The sequence below is a fragment of the Oncorhynchus keta genome, chromosome 7, assembly GCF_023373465.1.
Source record: "Oncorhynchus keta strain PuntledgeMale-10-30-2019 chromosome 7, Oket_V2, whole genome shotgun sequence".
In the NCBI taxonomy this organism is placed as follows: domain Eukaryota; kingdom Metazoa; phylum Chordata; class Actinopteri; order Salmoniformes; family Salmonidae; genus Oncorhynchus; species Oncorhynchus keta.
This window is the reverse complement of record NC_068427.1, coordinates 47,274,423-47,290,167: the sequence shown is the minus strand read 5'-3', so window position 1 is coordinate 47,290,167 and position 15,745 is coordinate 47,274,423. Positions and strand designations below refer to the sequence as shown.

Sequence of the window (15,745 nt, the reverse complement as noted above, 5' to 3'; positions counted from 1 at the left end):
AATTGGTCCTTCGATCCCGGTTCTAAATACCCCTCCCTGTTATCTGGAGGTAGTACGCTGAAAATCGTGCACGGACGAGTTTTTGACTCGTTTTACTAAAGTCCTGACCTCTGAATTGAGGTTAAAATCCAGGCCTGCGTATTATCACGGAGTACAGGGAGGGTGACAGATTCAAACGAACAATGCTTTCCCAGTCGGCAGCAGGTAAAGTAGCCTTTATTCTTGATTCTGGGGGGATTTGAGCTCTTTAATTGATGTTCTGAAATTTTCAGAATTCATCAATAATGGGAGTTTTGCTATTCCCACAGGGTTTGTATGACCATCGTACACTGGGTTTTGTATAACCGATATACACTGAAGCAGGTTCGAAAATAACCTGTGGTAATGTGCACTACCGTAAATAAACTAAACTTAATCATGAGAGGCACACCCGCCCGAGATTAAGACGGGATATTAAATAGGTACTGGGGGATAGGACGGTGAGCTTGTACAAATACTGGGCATAGGGAGACGGCAAGAATGCGCAAGGTAACTGGATTGGTCATTTGAATAGTGGCAGTATTGATCACCGTCCCGATTCAACTAATACTACGGAAAATATCCAAATAAGGAGGAGAGGGAACTTAAATCTAAAGAAATGAGATAAAAGCCATATCTATAGACAGGATAGTTCCATGCGAGAGGGAAGTCTAACAATTAGTGGCGTGAGATAACGATTATTAGCGTTCTTTAAAAGCCCTCTGACACAACCGGAAAATAAGATATTAACTAGGGCTTTACAAACCCTGGGCTTATAGTTGTAAGGTAAGACCTAATATCTGATTCAAAAGTCAAAGCTATTGATAAGATTTCCATAAAAGAGACACACAAAGAGTCAGACAGAAAAGGAAGGATTGTTTAGAAATTCCTCAAAGAAGTGTCGGAAACTAGCGGGAGATTACCGTAATACGAGAAAAAAGAGAATGGAAGGGAGGCGTCCAAAATCTGACTCAGACAACGAATCTGAATGTAAGCTGATATTACTAATATAGCAAGGAAGGGTTTTATATTAGGATGATTTTCTGGGAATTCCCGGTGTCGAAGTTTTGGGACTACGGACAATTATAATAATAATGTTGAGAAAAATGGATAAGGTGAGTCAAAAGAAAAATACAAGATGGTTTAATTGTAATCCCGGCCGAGGCGGTTAACTAAAATTGATTTTAGATTGTAATTGACTTATTTTCATGTTTTGCCTGAAAAATACGGTCGCCAGTGTTTGTAAAAGATATGAAATGAACGTTTATTATGTGTTTTAGATAGAATTGAAAAAAAGAAGTCATTAAAAATAAGTTTGAAAAGCAACCTCTATAGAAAAACATAACTGCATATGTTTCGGGAAGTAAGCTAGGTTGAATTTGGTTATTCTAACTTTTCCCCTGATACGTAGACATGCGTGCTTAAGTAGGATTCTTCATTCCGGGACGGATGGAAGTTATCTAAAATAAGTCAATTAAAGGAGCCATGGGAGAATGCGAATGCATATTTATTAAATATCGGGGATTAAATTACGGATTTCTTACACTGAGAAACGTACGACATTTGCGGCAGAGGGGAAAAAGTAATACAATAATGTTATCGGGTTAATTGTATCTAAGGGTAACATGTTCATTTAAGTAAACATATACATTGACGTTGTTTAAAACCTATGATTAATGATTTTAGTTAAAGGGGAATCAGCATTAGGTTTAGTGTATAGTTAGTTCACTGTTGAGTTTCTGAATCGGAATTAGCATAGTGAATGCTAGTTAGGAGTGTTGTGTTCTTCTGGGAATATTGATGTTTTGGTGTCTCAATTTCAGATGTTTCCTGGGATTATAATCTGGGGGAGAATGAGGCCATAAACGACCAATTAAAACAGGTCTGCAAGTATATACACATAAAACCATTGTTAGGACTATTTGTTTTAGTGCAAAGGTATTTTAAAGAGGCACGCTCACATATGGAACTTTATGAGTTTTAATTATACAAGTGAATTTTTTTCATTTTTATGACCTATTGATCTTATCGTGACTGTCTTCTGAGGTCTGATCAGCCTCAGGGGAGAGTCATTTGTATAATGAATGTGGTCATATTGAGTTACTAGGTTTAAGGTAAATTCATTATAATGGAGTTTGGTTGGGGGGTTAGAATTATTGTTTGAACCGCAAATGAGAACGTGGTTCAGGATTCTGTTTTACAACATTAGCTGTGAAGTTTTTGAATGGGCTATTAATGATTTGGTATTGTAACAGAGAAAAAGTCATATTTATCATTGAGAATAAATAGGGGAAGATAAAATAGATTATTAAGCCAATAGGGCAGGGAAAGTTGCAGTTTTTTAGGGGTGATAAATTACTATAGATAAGGTATTCCACACTTTGCAACACATATTAAATCCATGTTATTGTCAGTTAGAATACTGAGGGTCCCCGAAGGAGAGGGCTTGTTAGTGTAGGAAGGATTTTTAATATGGTTAGCATTTATTAGACTTTGTTTGATTATTATAAGTTTTTAAATAGTATTACATTTAACAGGAATATAGGACATCTGTGATGATTTAGGATTATTGTTAGGATTAAGATAGATTAATTAAGGAAATGTAAGGACTTTAGAGAAAAGCCGCTCATAGACATGTTTTTTCTAAAATCAATGATTGTAGATAAAGTCAAACAGTTAGAAGCTTAGTGGAATTTGAGAGATATGAGAGAAAAGGGTTATCGGGAATATATATATATTTAAGAAAATATATAAGTAGCGCAGATAGTTCTTAAAAGTAGATAAGAAACTTGACAGGGAATTGGTACAGGATTGACATGAATGGATGCCCAAGGGAGAATTGGACATGTGGAAAATTAAAAGGGGCTCCTACATGATGATGTCAGACATAAGGAGAATTTACTAATCTTACCTAAGTCATTGTTTAAGAATAGGCAAGGTCGTTACTCGGGCAGAGCCAGGTAACAAAGGGGGGATGGGTAAATTGTGTTCTAGAATAGGATGTGACCTACAGGATAATTAACTGATAAAAAAAAAAAATGTAGTTAATAAACAGAACAAATGAGAAACTGTTTGTTAACCAAACCTGTATGTCCAAGATTTTATGCACTACAGGTGAACTACAGGTGAAGTCACTCAATCCAGTCCCATAGGCTTGTTGGGGGGACCATACCAAGGACTTCTGGTGACAGCTAGCTGAAAGAGCTACCCGGATTCATATCGCACTGCGGGAGGGTAAGACACAATAACACTCCGAACAATAACAGAGTTCGAGTGGAGAACTGGAATTAACAGAATTCTGGGGGCCATCTCTCGAATGAAAAATACCTTACCTGTCCTTTCCTCACTGTTGTTGTTCATAGTAGTGAAGATGTGTCTGGCTCTTGCTAAACGATGTGTTCGAGGGGAGAGGGTGGGGCTTCACATGGAAGCTGTTCGTCTGAGCTGTCTTATCGTGGGTGACATATTCCTGATACAGCACGTCCTACTCAAGTATGCGGAGAGTGGTAATTTCACCCATGGGTTAGACGGTGAGGATTTTGCTCCAAAATAGAAGAGATATCAGTGCAGGTTCCCATATTGATCGTGGACACAGGTCATAGCTCATTGGGAGAGAGGGCTATATGAATCCACTCACCCAGTATGGAAGAAGGTAGAGTAGAGTGGCATAAAGATACGCTTAACCCTTTAAATAGAAATGAAGGAGGATCAAGGGTTGTGGTATGGAGATGACCAGGTCTTGGTCGACACCCTAGTACGGTTCTGGGTAGAGGAGTTTGGGCTGGTATGGTAAAGCTGTTCACGAAAGCAGGAATGCCAGATAATGACAGTTGTATTGAGTTGCACTATTTAAATCCCCAGGTTCCTCCCTTTACAGTATCCAGAGGAGATTATTACTGTTTGGCCCGGTATAGTACTCATGAAAAAATGTGGGAGAAGTTAGTACTTGTAATAGAACAGAGAATGTTACCACTAAAAAGACCGTGTTGGATTTGAGAGGATGGTTAAACTCTGAAGATTTCAGTAAAGTAAGATGGGCCAGGGCTGACATCTGGTGGTTGTGTGGGGGAACAATTCTAGGATCAGTATTACCCACAGATTGGGTGGGGTCATGTGCGTTGGGGATGCCTTTTACACTCATTCAGACACCAGGACATGAAGTTATCTAAACGGGAAAAGAGAAGCACTCCATCTGGGTCATTTGATGACAAGGAAGACATTGATAACATTGGGGTTCCAGGGGAAGTGCCAGAGGAGTCAAAGCAAGAAATCAGATCCTAGCAGGATTAGAGTTAACCATTTCCGGGGCTCTACTCTCATAAGAACGTGGACTGGATTAATTATATTTATGATAATCAACAGCGCTTTAACAGGTATACCAGATATGTTATTAAAGGTTTTGTAGAACAGACTGAAGCAACCAGCTGGAAGGCTTGGCAGAATATAATTGCATTAGATATGTTAATGGCTGAAAAGGGAGAAGTATGCGTGATAATCAGGACCATGTTTGTGCTTACATCCCAAATAACACAGCTCCGGACGAATCAGTGCCCGAAGCCTCAGCTGGTTTGACCACCCTGGCTCACGGGTTGGCAGAAACTCTGGGGTGGATACTTCTCTGACTGATTGGGTTTTGATAATTCGTTTGTAAAATGGAAAAATGTTATGATCACTGTGTTATGGGCTACATTCACCTGTGTGACTGTGTTAGTTTTGTACGGACGTGGTTGATTGCGTGTATGTATGAAAGTTATTATTTCCAGGACCCTGGAGTAATCTATGACAATAGATGATGCGGTGTGGGACGATTCCAGGTTCTGACCCGTGGAGGACTGAATGCCTGACTACAGGACAAGTGGACAAATCTGGATCTTTCATCATTGGGGAATTTATGTTTGATGAGACTAGTGTTGAGGATAGAATTAGATTGTACTTTGTTTCAATATTAGACTGTTTTTTAATAAAGATTGTAACGAAAATCCTGAAAGAAGGGTTATGATTCTGATGTAGGTTTAAAAACAGTTGGAGTTAAGGTTAGTTTGATTAATGATGGGTGAACAGTCGGATAAACATTTATAATAATGTTGGTTATGTGTCTATTGATATGATAATCTGATAAACCTTTATAATAAGGTTAGTTATTAGTAGGTTAATATTTTTATTTTTTATGTTTAATAAAACTAGATGTAGAATTGAATGTATAATATTTAATCAAAGGGAGGATTGTTGGAGGAAATTATAGTTGAAATGATTAATAATGTATACATTTCAATTAGAACCATTTATTCTAATACTATTATGTTATGGTATGAAATGTATGGGTTCTTGGTTAAGCTGTTACTGAAAATGTAAGTAAAACAAATTAATTGTCTGTACCTTGCGGGAGGTTTAAGGGAGAGGGATGATATATCTTTTCTGACAGATAAGAATGGTCCTTGATATTCCAGTAGTGGAGGAGAAGATATCTTTTAGACAGATTGGAATGTTTGGTTTATGAGGGGAGTAGAAGAAATCTCCAGACCTGAAAACACTGCGCTATTGTGTGGATCGGAGAGAGTGTGAGAAACTGATAATGTCATTTTATGTTCTCTCTTTAAAATGTAAGGTTCTTTGTATTTTTGGTTAGTACTCTCTTAAATTAAACGCTGTTACCTGGCTTTTAAGACTGGTCTCGATCTACTTCATGCATAATTAATGAACTTACAACTCATTAATGAAGAAGAAAGAGTGCGAATTTGGTTTTGGCTACAAAACATATAGGAATTTAGAATTCCACTAACAGTCAGGGAAGTGACCAAGAACCTGATTGTCACTCTGGAGCTCCAGAGTTCCTATGTGGAGATGGGAGAACCTTCCAGAAGAACAATCATCTCTGAAGCACTCCACTAATCAGGCTTTTATGGTAGAGTGGCCAGACGGAAGCCACTCCTCAGTAAAGGCACGCTTGGAGTTTGCCAAAAGGCACCTAAAGGACTCTCAGACCATAAGAAACAAGATTCTCTGGTCTGATGAAACCAAGACTGAACGCTTTGGCCTGAATGCCAAGCGTCACGTCTGGAGGAAACCTGGCACCATCCCGCTGTTTTTCAGCGGCAGGGACTGGAAGTGTAGTCGGGGTTGTGGGAAAGATGAGCAGAGCAAAGTACAGAGAGATCCGTGACAAAAACCTGCTCCAGAGCACTCAGAACCTCAGACTGGGGCGAAGATTCACCTTCCAACAGGACAACAACCCTAAACACACATGAATGGCTTAAGGATAAGTTTCTGAATGTCCTTGAGTGGCCCAGCCAGAGCCCGGACTTGAACCCGATCGAACATCTGTGGAGAAACTTGAAAATAGCTGTGCAGCGACGCTCCCCATCCAATCTGACAGAGCTTGAGAGGATCTGCAGAGAATAATGGGAGAAACTCCCTAAATATTGGTGTGCCAAGCTTGGAGTGTCATTCTCAAGAAGACTCAAGGCTGTAGTCACCGCCAGAGGTGCTTCAACAAAGTACTGAGTAAAAGGTCTGAATACTTATGTAAATGTGATATTTCAGTTTTTGCTTCGTCATTATGGGGTAGTGTGATGTCATTATGGGGTATTGTGATGTCAGTATGGGGTAGTGTGTGTAGATTGATGAGTTTTAAAAAAAATCTATGTTAGAATAAGGCTGTAAAGTAACAAAATGTGGAAAAAGTCAAGGGGTCTGAATAATTTCCCTAATGCCCTTTATGTGTCTGTAACTTGTCAAGCTGGGAGAGATTCTAGATGGTCATGTACTGTGTGTTTCATCACTCCAGCTTGTGTCTGTAACTTGTCAAGCTGGGAGAGATTCTAGACGGTCATGTACTGTGTGTTTCATCACTCCAGCCTGTGTCTGTAACTTGTCAAGCTGGGAGAGATTCTAGACGGTCATGTACTGTGTGTTTCATCACTCCAGCCTGTGTCTGTAGCTTGTCAAGCTGGGAGAGATTCTAGACGGTCATGTACTGTGTGTTTCATCACTCCAGCTTGTGTCTGTAGCTTGTCAAGCTGGGAGAGATTCTAGATGGTCATGTACTGTGTGTTTCATCACTCCAGCTTGTGTCTGTAACTTGTCAAGCTGGGAGAGATTCTAGATGGTCATGTACTGTGTGTTTCATCACTCCAGCTTGTGTCTGTAACTTGTCAAGCTGGGAGAGATTCTAGACGGTCATGTACTGTGTGTTTCATCACTCCAGCTTGTGTCTGTAGCTTGTCAAGCTGGGAGAGATTCTAGATGGTCATGTACTGTGTGTTTCATCACTCCAGCTTGTGTCTGTAGCTTGTCAAGCTGGGAGAGATTCTAGACGGTCATGTACTGTGTGTTTCATCACTCCAGCCTGTGTCTGTAACTTGTCAAGCTGGGAGAGATTCTAGATGGTCATGTACTGTGTGTTTCATCACTCCAGCTTGTGTCTGTAACTTGTCAAGCTGGGAGAGATTCTAGACGGTCATGTACTGTGTGTTTCATCACTCCAGCTTGTGTCTGTAACAAGCTGGGAGAGATTCTAGATGGTCATGTACTGTGTGTTTCATCACTCCAGCTTGTGTCTGTAACAAGCTTGATTCAAGTCATGGGAGAGATTCCAGCTTGTGTCTGTCATGGGAGAGATTCTAGATGGTCATGTACTGTGTTTCATCACTCCAGCTTGTGTCTGTAACTTGTCAAGCTGGGAGAGATTCTAGATGGTCATGTACTGTGTGTTTCATCACTCCAGCTTGTGTCTGTAACTTGTCAAGCTGGGAGAGATTCTAGATGGTCATGTACTGTGTGTTCCATCACTCCAGCTTGTGTCTGTAACAAGCTGGGAGAGATTCTAGATGGTCATGTACTGTGTGTTTCATCACTCCAGCTTGTGTCTGTAGCTTGTCAAGCTGGGAGAGATTCTAGACGGTCATGTACTGTGTGTTTCATCACTCCAGCTTGTGTCTGTAACTTGTCAAGCTGGGAGAGATTCTAGATGGTCATGTACTGTGTGTTTCATCACTCCAGCTTGTGTCTGTAAGCTTGTCAAGCTGGGAGAGATTCTAGACGGTCATGTACTGTGTGTTTCATCACTCCAGCTTGTGTCTGTAACTTGTCAAGCTGGGAGAGATTCTAGATGGTCATGTACTGTGTGTTTCATCACTCCAGCTTGTGTCTGTAGCTTGTCAAGCTGGGAGAGATTCTAGATGGTCATGTACTGTGTGTTTCATCACTCCAGCTTGTGTCTGTAGCTTGTCAAGCTGGGAGAGATTCTAGATGGTCATGTACTGTGTGTTTCATCACTCCAGCTTGTGTCTGTAACTTGTCAAGCTGGGAGAGATTCTAGACGGTCATGTACTGTGTGTTTCATCACTCCAGCTTGTGTCTGTAACAAGCTGGGAGAGATTCTAGATGGTCATGTACTGTGTGTTTCATCACTCCAGCTTGTGTCTGTAGCTTGTCAAGCTGGGAGAGATTCTAGACGGTCATGTACTGTGTGTTTCATCACTCCAGCTTGTGTCTGTAACTTGTCAAGCTGGGAGAGATTCTAGATGGTCATGTACTGTGTGTTTCATCACTCCAGCTTGTGTCTGTAGCTTGTCAAGCTGGGAGAGATTCTAGATGGTCATGTACTGTGTGTTTCATCACTCCAGCTTGTGTCTGTAACTTGTCAAGCTGGGAGAGATTCTAGACGGTCATGTACTGTGTGTTTCATCACTCCAGCTTGTGTCTGTAACTTGTCAAGCTGGGAGAGATTCTAGATGGTCATGTACTGTGTGTTTCATCACTCCAGCTTGTGTCTGTAGCTTGTCAAGCTGGGAGAGATTCTAGACGGTCATGTACTGTGTGTTTCATCACTCCAGCTTGTGTCTGTAACAAGCTGGGAGAGATTCTAGATGGTCATGTACTGTGTGTTTCATCACTCCAGCTTGTGTCTGTAACTTGTCAAGCTGGGAGAGATTCTAGATGGTCATGTACTGTGTGTTTCATCACTCCAGCTTGTGTCTGTAGCTTGTCAAGCTGGGAGAGATTCTAGATGGTCATGTACTGTGTGTTTCATCACTCCAGCTTGTGTCTGTAGCTTGTCAAGCTGGGAGAGATTCTAGATGGTCATGTACTGTGTGTTTCATCACTCCAGCTTGTGTCTGTAACTTGTCAAGCTGGGAGAGATTCTAGATGGTCATGTACTGTGTGTTTCATCACTCCAGCTTGTGTCTGTAGCTTGTCAAGCTGGGAGAGATTCTAGATGGTCATGTACTGTGTGTTTCATCACTCCAGCTTGTGTCTGTAGCTTGTCAAGCTGGGAGAGATTCTAGACGGTCATGTACTGTGTGTTTCATCACTCCAGCTTGTGTCTGTAACTTGTCAAGCTGGGAGAGATTCTAGATGGTCATGTACTGTGTGTTTCATCACTCCAGCTTGTGTCTGTAGCTTGTCAAGCTGGGAGAGATTCTAGACGGTCATGTACTGTGTGTTTCATCACTCCAGCTTGTTTCTGTTTTGTCAAATTCAAGGTGTTACAATTGTCCTCAGGCTCCCCTATCTTGTGCTTACAGGCAAGGTGCACCAATATTACAAAACACCCTGAGAAATGGAAATACACTGTTGGATGGATCTTATTGACCATAGTTCCCATATTCTAGAGGTTACCCTCACCAGACTGTATCACAACCGGCTGTGATTGGGAGTTCCATAGGACTTTGGCCCAGCGTCGTCCGGGATTGGCCGGTATCTAGAGGTTACCCTCACCAGACTGTATCACAACCGGCTGTGATTGGGAGTTCCATAGGACTTTGGCCCAGCGTCGTCCGGGATTGGCCGGTATCTAGAGGTTACCCTCACCAGACTGTATCACAACCGGCTGTGATTGGGAGTTCCATAGGACTTTGGCCCAGCGTCGTCCGGGATTGGCCGGTATCTAGAGGTTACCCTCACCAGACTGTATCACAACCGGCTGTGATTGGGAGTTCCATAGGACTTTGGCCCAGCGTCGTCCGGGATTGGCCGGTATCTAGAGGTTACCCTCACCAGACTGTATCACAACCGGCTGTGATTGGGAGTTCCATAGGACTTTGGCCCAGCGTCGTCCGGGATTGGCCGGTATCTAGAGGTTACCCTCACCAGACTGTATCACAACCGGCTGTGATTGGGAGTTCCATAGGACTTTGGCCCAGTGTCGTCCGGGATTGGCTGGTATCTAGAGGTTACCCTCACCAGACTGTATCACAACCGGCTGTGATTGGGAGTTCCATAGGACTTTGGCCCAGCGTCGTCCGGGATTGGCCGGTATCTAGAGGTTACCCTCACCAGACTGTATCACAACCGGCTGTGATTGGGAGTTCCATAGGACTTTGGCCCAGCGTCGTCCGGGATTGGCTGGTATCTAGAGGTTACCCTCACCAGACTGTATCACAACCGGCTGTGATTGGGAGTTCCATAGGACTTTGGCCCAGCGTCGTCCGGGTTTGGCCGGTATCGAGAGGTTACTCTCACCACTTACAGTAAACATTGTTATACACTGCCAAGGGTTGTTGTGGCAGTCCCTGCCTCTGACTGACTTAGTCTCTGTCACGGTTCATGAATCCACTGCCTCTCTCTTTCTCTTTCTCTTTCTCTCTCTCTCTCTCTCTCTCTCTCTCTCTCTCTCTCGTGTTTGTGTGGGCGTGGTTCCCAATCTCGGCCTGATTGTCTGCGCCAGCTGGAACCACTTATCTTCCCTTTATATGTTCTGTAACCAGTGTTTCTTGTTGTCAGATCGTTGTTACTTCCCTGAGGTTGTGTCGTGTGTCTGTGCTCTTCTCTCGCCGCCCTTGTGTGGATTATCTGCTGTGCTCCTTCCTACCCATCCGGACACACTCCCCTGGATTTCTCAGCACGCTATCATTGGAAGATGCGCCCTAGTCCCTGGGTCGGATTCCGTCTGAGTACAGTCTGTCTGTCCTGTTGCTGTTGTAAACTATATTCATTAAACCATCGTTGCTTGCATCTTGCATCCGCCTCTGTGTTGTCACAGAACGATCTGACCAGACCATGGATGCAGCGAGTTCAACGAGTCTGACCGAATTCATTTCCCGCAGTATCACGAGAATGGATCAACAAGAGGAGAACATCTCCAGCACAGGTCGGGCAGTACAAGCCCTTGCGACGCAGGTAGCCCAGCTGATCCAACAATTACAACATCTGAGGGGTTCCGCTGCGCCACCTACACCGGCAGTTCAACCCGCCCCGCCAGAGCCGGATTCCCAGCTAGAGCCACGGCTACCGACACCAGAGGGTTATTCAGGTGATCCTGACTATTGCAGAGCCTTTCTTACGAGATGTTCCATGCATTTCTCGTTGCAGCCACGGACCTTCAACCGTGAACAGTCTAAGGTAGCATTCGTACTCACACTGCTATCAGGCAAAGCGGCTCTTTGGGGAACGGCGGTGTGGGCGAACCAGGACCCATGCTGCACCTCTTTCCAGACACTCTCCGAGGAGATGAGAAGGGTCTTCGATCGGGCCGTGGCGGGTAGGGAGGCGGCCAGACTACTCGCTGACCTTCGCCAAGGAGACCGTTCAGTATCGGAATACTCCATCCAATTCCGCACTCTGGCCGCAGAGTGTCAGTGGAACGAGGAGGCGCAGTGGGACATGTTCCTGCATGGGCTGGAGGACCGGATCCAGAAGGAGATTTATGTTCTGGACCTTCCCAGGAGTTTAAACGGACTAGTGGAACTAGCCTTGAGGGTCGACGCTCGTCAGAGTCGTATTGGCCGCCGAGCATGCCCTAACAGACCGTATAACGACACGGAGGGCGGGCATGCCAGCGGCGGGAACACGGCCAGTTCAGCCTCCGCTCACGAACCCATGCAGCTGGGGAGAGCTCGCCTCTCCCGGGAAGAGAGGGAGAGGCGGAGATCCCAAGGACTCTGTCTCTACTGTGGTAGAGCGGGCCACTTTATCCACTCCTGCCCGGTAAAAGATCAGGCCCGGTAGTAAACATGAGGCTACTATCGGGTGGTGTCACCACAGAGAAGACCTCATCATCTACTCTCCTCCCGGTAAGACTAAGATGGGCCACCCACACGCACGACACCCAAGCCTTACTGGACTCAGGAGCAGAGGGTAATTTCATGTACTTCAAGCTCGCTCACAAACTCCAGATTCCTATCACCTCACTCACGCACAAGATATCCGTCAACGCTCTCAATGGTCAAGAACTCCCCAACATTTCTCACACCACTGAACCTATCACACTCATCACTTCTGGCAATCACACTGAGACACTATCATTTCTACTCATGGACTCACCCCTTGCACCATTAGTCCTCGGCCACCCTTGGCTCACCCAACACAACCCCAGAGTTGACTGGGGTCATAACTCTATATCCATGTGGAGTAACAAATGTCTTGAGTCCTGTTTAGTGTCTGCCTGTTCGTCTGTGTCTGATTCTGTGTTTCTAGAGGAGGCAGTGGATTTGTCTAACGTGCCCGTTGAATACCTCGACCTGAAGGAGGTGTTCAGTAAGTCCCGTGCTGCTTCTCTTCCTCCGCATCGTCCCTATGACTGTGCAATAGAATTATTGCCAGGTGAGTCTCCGCCTAAAGGCAAGTTATATTCACTCTCTGTTCCTGAGAGGAGGCTATGGAGAGATACATCTCTGATTCTCTGGCATCTGGATTCATTCGTCCTTCCTCTTCTCCAGCGGGGGCGGGGTTCTTCTTTGTGGGGAAGAAGGACGGATCTCTGCGTCCTTGCGTTGATTACCGTGGGTTGAATAACATCACAGTGAAGAATACCTATCCCTTACCGTTGATGTCCTCAGCCTTTGAAAGGTTACAGGGAGCATCCGTGTTCACTAAGTTGGATTTACGTAATGCATATCATTTGGTTCGCATAAGAGGGGGGGACGAATGGAAGACCACGTTTAACACCCCCAGAGGGCACTTCGAATATTTGGTCATGCCTTTTGGGCTATCCAACTCCCCAGCGGTTTTCCAGGCACTCGTCAATGACGTGCTGAGAGATATGATTGATCAGTTCATATATGTTTACCTGGATGACATACTGATTTTTTCTTCTTCTCTCCAGGAACACGTTCAGCACGTCAGACGAGTGCTTCAGAGGTTGTTGGAGAATGGACTTTTTGTCAAGACGGAGAAATGCATTTTTCATGCACAATCCGTTCCATTCCTAGGTTACATCGTCTCGACTGAAGGTATTCGCATGGATCCTGACAAGGTTAAGGCTGTGGTGGATTGGCCAAGCCCAGATTCCCGTAAGGCCCTACAGAGGTTTCTGGGATTCGCCAATTTCTACCGGCGTTTCGTTCGCAACTTTAGTCAGATAGTCGCTCCTCTTACCGCCTTAACCTCCCCAGAGTGACGTTCAGGTGGTCCGATACAGCCGAGGCTGCATTCGCCAAACTCAAGAGCCGCTTTGTTTCGGCTCCCATCCTCATAGCTCCCGATCCCTCGCGTCAGTTCGTAGTAGAGGTGGACGCTTCAGAGGTGGGGGTAGGTGCGGTACTTTCCCAACGTTCCTCTTCTGACGACAAGATGCACCCTTGTGCGTTCCTTTCCCATCGGTTATCACCTGCGGAACGCAACTACGACATTGGCAACAGAGAGTTGTTGGCAGTGAAGTTAGCACTGGAGGAGTGGCGCCATTGGTTAGAGGGTTCGGGGTACCTTTTATAGTTTGGACCGATCACAAAAATTTGGAATATATCAGAACCGCCAAGCGACTCAACTCCAGGCAGGCGCGGTGGGCACTCTTTTCGGACGTTTTGACTTCTCTCTCTCGTATCGCCCGGGTTCCAAGAATGTCAAACCCGATTCCCTTTCTCGCATTTTTGACCATTCCGAACGCCCATCCACTCCCGAGTGCATCCTACCCGGGACCCTAGTAGTATCCACACTCACATGGGAGGTTGAATCGAGGGTCAAAACGGCCTTAGAAGGGGTAACGCCTCCGCCCGGTTGCCCGCCTAATCGGTTGTTTGTGCCGGAGGGGTGTCGGTCCGATGTTATTCGGTGGGGGCATTGCTCCAACGTAGCGTGTCATCCAGGAGTCAGCCGCACTAGCTTTTGGTTAAGCAACGCTTTTGGTGGCCACTGATGGCTCGTGACATTCACAGTTTTGTCTTGGCTTGCTCGGTTTGTGCCACTGGGAAGACTTCTAATCGACCCCCAGATGGGTTACTCCAACCGCTGTCGGTCCCTTCGAGACCCTGGTCCCACATCGCGCTAGATTTTGTTACCGCCCTCCCGCCCTCCCAGGGCAAGACGGTGGTGTTGACCGTGGTGGACCGGTTCTCGAAGGCGGCTCATTTTATTCCCTTGCCTAAATTACCATCTGCCAAGGAGACAGCGGTAGCTGTCGTCGATCACGTCCTTCGCTTACATGGCCTGCCGATGGACGTAGTTTCTGACAGGGGGCCCCAATTTGTGTCCAAGTTTTGGCAAGAGTTTTGTAGGTTACTGGGAGCGAGTGTCAGCCTGTCTTCAGGGTTTCATCCCCAGAGCAACGGTCAAACGGAGAGGGCCAACCAAGATTTGGAGAGAGTGTTGCGATGTTTGGTTTCTAAGAATCCCTCTTCCTGGAGTCAACAACTCTCTATGGTTGAGTACGCTCACAATTCGTTGCCAGTGGCAGCTACGGGTCTCTCTCCGTTTGAGTGTAGTTTAGGTTACCAGCCACCTATCTTTCCCAGTACGGAGTCCGAGGTCACTGTTCCTTCCGCTCACGCTTTCATCCAGAGGTGCCGTCACGCATGGAGCAGAGCCTGTGAGACTCTTCTCCGGGTGGGGGCGCGCACCAAGGCTAAGGCCGATCGCCACCGGTCGAAGCCTCCGGTATACGTCGTTGGCCAAAGAGTGTGGCTTTCTACTAAGAACATTCCACTCCGATCCGTTTCGAACAAGCTTGCCCCCAAATTTATCGGCCCGTTCAAAGTCACCAGGATCATTAGTCCGGTGGCGGTCCGGCTCAAGCTTCCTCCAGCGTATAGGAGAATTCATCCTACCTTTCATGTGTCTAAAATAAAACCTGTGTTTCAGGCACGCATTAACCCGCCGGTCCCGGTTCCCCCGCCGCCACGACTTGTTGATGGGGAACCCACCTTTTCTGTCAATCGTATTTTGGACTCTAGAAGGAGGGGACGCGGATTCCAGTACCTGGTGGACTGGGAGGGTTACGGCCCGGAGGAGAGAAGTTGGGTACCTGCTAGGGACATTCTGGATCACTCCCTTATCGATGATTTCAATCGACAGGTAAATTCGCCTGGGAACGCCAAGAGGCGTTCCTAGGGGGGGGGGGTATTGTCACGGTTCATGAATCCACTGCCTCTCTCTTTCTCTTTCTCTTTCTCTCTCTCTCTCTCTCTCTCTCTCTCTCTCTCTCTCTCTCTCTCTCCCGTGTTTGTGTGGGCGTGGTTCCCAATCTCGGCCTGATTGTCTGCGCCAGCTGGAACCACTTATCTTCCCTTTATATGTTCTGTAACCAGTGTTTCTTGTTGTCAGATCGTTGTTACTTCCCTGAGGTTGTGTCGTGTGTCTGTGCTCTTCTCTCGCCGCCCTTGTGTGGATTATCTGCTGTGCTCCTTCCTACCCATCCGGACACACTCCCTGGATTTCTCAGCACGCTATCATTGGAAGATGCGCCTAGTCCCTGGGTCGGATTCCGTCTGAGTACAGTCTGTCTGTCCTGTTGCTGTTGTAAACTATATTCATTAAACCATCGTTGCTTGCATCTTGCATCCGCCTCTGTGTT

At 45.5% G+C, this 15,745-nt stretch overlaps 1 long non-coding RNA gene across 2 annotated transcripts; it reads left to right on the top strand.

Moving 5' to 3' along the window:
* Positions 1 to 821: 821 nt before the first annotated feature.
* On the top strand, positions 822 to 5,681 carry LOC118375228 (uncharacterized). 2 transcript variants are annotated; one of them, XR_004823751.2, is made up of 3 exons: positions 822 to 1,133; positions 1,842 to 1,900; positions 3,117 to 5,681. It is a non-coding gene; the product is annotated as an uncharacterized LOC118375228 (long non-coding RNA). The 2 variants fall into 2 exon arrangements; XR_008140223.1 differs by having other exon boundaries at positions 1,842 to 5,681.
* The last annotated feature ends 10,064 nt before the right edge of the window (positions 5,682 to 15,745 follow it).